Genomic DNA, 5,053 nt, shown 5'->3' on the forward strand with positions numbered 1-5,053 from the left:
ATTGACATTATAATTTTCATATTCAAATTCATATTGCTCAAACTTACCAAACATAGATGAGTCATATATAAAATGAAAGCACTCATTACCCAAAATGTGATTATGATTTATTTAATCGATCTAACACATTACAGAGAATTATGATCAAAAGCATCACTACGATGTAAACTTCCGTAAACAAATAAACATTTACGTCACATTTATGCTTTGATTACTACTTCTGTGTGCTTAAAGTGGCCACAAACGTTATATCAGCACTTAGATTAGGTTATTGTCTTTACACAGCAATATAGCTAACCACTGCTCCAGCTGTGTGTTCACTACTGTGTGTGTGCGCACTTGGACGGGTTAAATGCAGAGCACAAATTCCAAGTATTGGTCACCATATTTGGCCACATCTCACATCCTTTTCTTTCCTTCTTCGCCTCATACAAACCATTTAGGAAAAGTCTTCTATTACTATTTACGTCTCAGCCAATCAGTTAATTTATCGACCCCTACTGGCTAACTACGTTTATAATAGAATTTTAACAGGTGCAGAACTAAAGGGGGTTACAAGAAAATATAGTCAACCAAAAATATATTGTAGCTGTTACGATTCCGGCCTCTGTGGTTTCCCCTGATCGCATGCCCTGACCTTCTTCTACCTGTTTAACGACCACGATTATTGAACTGTCTCTGATATACCTGTTTGCTGTTGATATTCCCTATCTTTTTGACTATGAGTACTTCTCAATAAAGCTGCACATGGATCCCCACTCCGCTGATTCTTCATTACAATAGCTACACCGGCTAATTTAAATATTCTATTGTACAATCTGTCCAATTCAGCCTGAGCTCGAGCCAAGCACGTACTTGCTCACGTGAAGAGGATGTTTTTTGGGGGGTTTTTTTTTGTCCTTTTGTTTAGCACCTTTGCATTTGAATGACACATGTAGTCTCAATAGATCAAGGACGGGAAAATCCTACTAGGCTGATTATCTATATTACATTTGCATGCTTTGTTTAAATTGCCTCCACCTCTATGTATCCCTCCCCCTTGGAAAGGTATATAAACTGTAATGTATATGCCTTAGTCTAATTTAAAAAAGTGATAACCTCATCTCTATAAGAACTCTATGATTGACCAATTTTTATCAAAGCAGACCATGGTTATGTTGTTATTGTCACACCCCTGGACTGTCGATGTTGGATTCTCCCAGTGTCCCCCCAGCTGTACTGTGATTATTGGTTTCTCCCCCTTGTTAGTGTTATTCCTATCAGCTGACTAGTTAATCAGTGTGTCTTTAAATAATGGTGTGTTGGCTATGTTGTTTGATGTTGTTATCTCCTTGGTTCCTGTGTTCTCCTGCTTTCTATGTACCTTCAAGTGGATTGTTAAAGCCCTTTTCATTTTATTTACGTCGTTGTTTGTCTATCCCTCGTTTCAGCGTGACAGTTATGGCGTTCTAGTATGTGTTTTTTCTTTGCTTCATTTGACTTGATTGCATGTAAATGGTACATGGGTTTGCAACAATTTAGAAAGAAAAAAAATTAGGGTGTGCTTAAAAAGTCCACTGATATACATTATAGATAAGGCTGTGTTACTACAAACAGCAACATAAACTACAATGTTGCATTAAGGCCTACACACTGCTCTCTAAATATGACTTTATGCTATGGTAGGCCTACCACATCGCCCTCCACTGGATGTATAGGCTATTGATCAGCAATAAACTACATTTTAGCATTTTAGAAAGCCTAATCATACTTCTGTGGACAATTTGGTGCAAGTAGCTGCTGAATAATTGGTGAGCGTTCAAGCGTAATCTAAGCACATAGTAAGGTTGAATCGATAACTGTTTCCAGGAAGATGACCTGGAGATGCTGGTCGAGAGGCAGAGACAGCTACCTGTGAGCGAGAAGTGGCTTACACAAGACAATCGTGGCTGTAATTCAAAATAAGGATTCCCATTTCCTAAAGGGAGAAAGAGCTGCATCCACACCCTTCATATTCGTATTGTAACCCTCGTTCCCTGAAGGAGGGAACGAAGATGTCTCGTCGAGACCGACGAATTGGGATCTCGCCTGGAGAGACCAATCTACTTCGTGTGTATACTAAACGAGCCAATGAATATTGGCATGCATGATTGCAGCCAGCTGCGGCTAATCACAACATGAGCATTTAATGAGCAGCAGGTGCCATGCATAGACAAGGTTTCACTGAGGAGCCGAGCTAGGCCCGGCCATGCAGCGGTGGTACAGGACCCGCGGCGACGGGACGAGACGTCTCCATTCCCTCCTTCAGGGAACGAGGGTTACAATACCTTACCGAGACGTTCCCTATCAGTCGGTCTCTTCGACGTCTCGTCGAGACCGACGAATTGGGATCCCTAACAAAGCGCCGTGGCTGCTGCCCCTTCCGGTGTCCTGAGCGAGCCTCCTGGGCCCCTTTACTGGCTTCGGCCAGGGCTCGCATCAAGGAAAACCAGTCACCGTATAACATAGCACCACCCACTTCAGTGAGGCTGGAGCACTGGGCATATGCGGAGCTCTCCTCCTTCCAATAGGAGGTTCGGAGCAATACACATTTAACTAAATTCAGGATATATGGAAAATTGGAGGTGGTTGAACCCTCATGTGACGGTAGAAGGTCTACCGGGGAAAAACACAGTCTCTAGGGTGCATTGTGGAGAATCGTAAGAGATACAGTTAAGTCTCTACGTGGAGCCTGGCCCTCTACTGGTTCTTAAGGATTCATCGAGTGAGGGCCTGATGCCGGACGTTCCACTACGTCGGCTGTCAAGCTCGGCGGAGGAACTCGACAGAGTTACTCTCAGGCAACTCTGGAGCAGTATAGCAAGCCGACCCGAGCCAGAAGCCTCTCTGTGCCTCTACCCGTTTGAGGTGAGAACACAGGAGGAAACTGGCTCTACACGAAGGCTATAGAACCTAGTGAACGTAATAGGGGTCGCCCAGCCCGCAGCTCTACAAATGTCATTTAGCAAGGCGCCATGAGCCAACGCCCAGGACGATGCAACACTTCTAGTTGAGTGTGCTCTCAGCCTGAGGGCGCAGGACACACCCTGAACCTGGTAGGCCAGGGTAATGGCAACAACTATCCAGTGGGCCATCCTCTGCTTGGAGACGGCATTCCCCTTCTGCCTGCCTCCATGACACACAAAGAGCTGGTCTGAGGTCCTGAAGCTTTGTGTCCTGTCAACGTAGCATCTTAGTGCTCAGACGGGTCAGAGTAAAGCTAGGGCTGGGTCTGCCTCCTCCGAGGGCAGCTTTTGCAGGCTCACCACTTGGACCCTGAAGGGAGTATTGGGAACCTTGGGCACATAACCAGGCTGGGGCCTCAGTGTTACCTGGTAATCCGCCCGGGCCAAACTCTAGGCACGAATTGTCGACCGAAAATGCGCGCAGGCCCCTACCCTCTTGATGGAAACCAATCCAAGCAGGAGCAGAGTTTTCATTGAAAGAAACTTCACCTCAACTGACTGCAAAGGCTCAAAGGGAGCCTGCTGTAGTGCTGTGAGCACTAGAGACAGGTCCCAAGAGGGTTCGGTGGGGGGCCTAGTAGGATTTACTTTAAGGGTGGAATGGGACAGCCTACGCTCCAACACTTGCTGCAGGAAGGAGAGCACGGCTCTGATCGAGCATCTTCAGGTGTCCTCTCTATGAGAGGAACACTAATCAACGAACAGGTTCCATTTCAAGGCGTAGGCATATCTCGTGGACTGAGCTCTCGCCGAAGTAATGGTGTCCACTATCCGTCCAGGGACCAGACATGTAATTTCCAGAGGTCTGGACGCGGGTGCCACAGGGGGCCCCCTCTCTGAGTCAGAAGATGCTTGCTCAGGAATTTACCAGGGAGGGGCTGTCGCAAGGAGCATAAGTTCGGGGAACCAGGTCCGAATGGGCCAGTAAGGGGCTATCAGAAGGACCTGCTCCTCGTCCTCCCTGATCTTGCACAGTGTCTGTGAGATAAGGCTCACTAGGGGAAACGCATATTTGCGAAGGCCCCGCAGCCAGCTGCATGCCAGTGCGTCCGTGCCGAGTGTTCCTTCGGTCAGGGAGAAGAACTGGCAGTGAGACGTCTCCAGGGAGGCGAACAGGTCTACCTGAGCCTCCCCGAAGCGTCTCCAAATCAGCTGGACCGACTGGGGGTAGAGTCTCCACCCTCCAGGAAGTGCAGCCTGTGAGAGCTCGTTGGCCGCACGGTTGAGCAACCCGGGACTGTGAAAGGCACGAAGCGACCTCCGATGCCTCTGACTCCACAGGAGGAGATGACGGGCGAGTTGCGACATGTGACAGGATCGTAGACCACCTTTGCTGGTCGATGAACGCAACGGTCGCAATGTTGTCCATAAGATCTAGCACATGCTTGCCTCGTAAGTGCCCCTTGAGTCGGAGCAGGGCAAGACTGCAAGCAACTCAAGGCAATTGATTTGCCAAGTTAGCTGGGGGCCCGTCCAAACCCCTGAAACTGCCTGTCCGTCGTACGTGGCTCCCCAATCGGTGGTGGATGCATCCGTTTGTACCACAGCATGCCTGGAGACCTGCTGTCCTGCTCTTGAACATATTCAGGCAGTTCAACACCGACTGAGCACATTCCTGCGTGAGGCATGCTGTCTGACTGACCGAGTCCAGTTCCATACCGAGAAAAGAGATCCTCTGTGTTGGAATGAGTTTGCTCTTTTCCCAGTTGACCCAAAGGCCCAACCGGCGGAGGTGTGTGAGCACCAAGTCCCTGTGTTCGCATAACTGGTCCCGAGACTGTGCTAGAATAAGCCAGTTGTCGACGTAGTTGAGCATGTGAATCCCCTGCTCTCTGAGAGGAACAAGACCTGCCACCACGACCTTCGTGAAGACGCGGGGAGAGAGGGACAGCCCGAAGGGCAGGACAGTGTACTGATATGCTCTGCCTTCGAACGCGAACCGCAGAAAGGGGTTGTGGCCGGAAGGATTGAAACATGAAAGTACGCGTCCTTCAGGTTGATTGCTGTGAACCAATCTTGGGGACAGACACATTTGAAGATGTGTTTCTGCATGAGGATCTTGAACGGTA

Source organism: Garra rufa, chromosome 2 (assembly GCF_049309525.1).
Source record: "Garra rufa chromosome 2, GarRuf1.0, whole genome shotgun sequence".
NCBI lineage: Eukaryota > Metazoa > Chordata > Actinopteri > Cypriniformes > Cyprinidae > Garra > Garra rufa.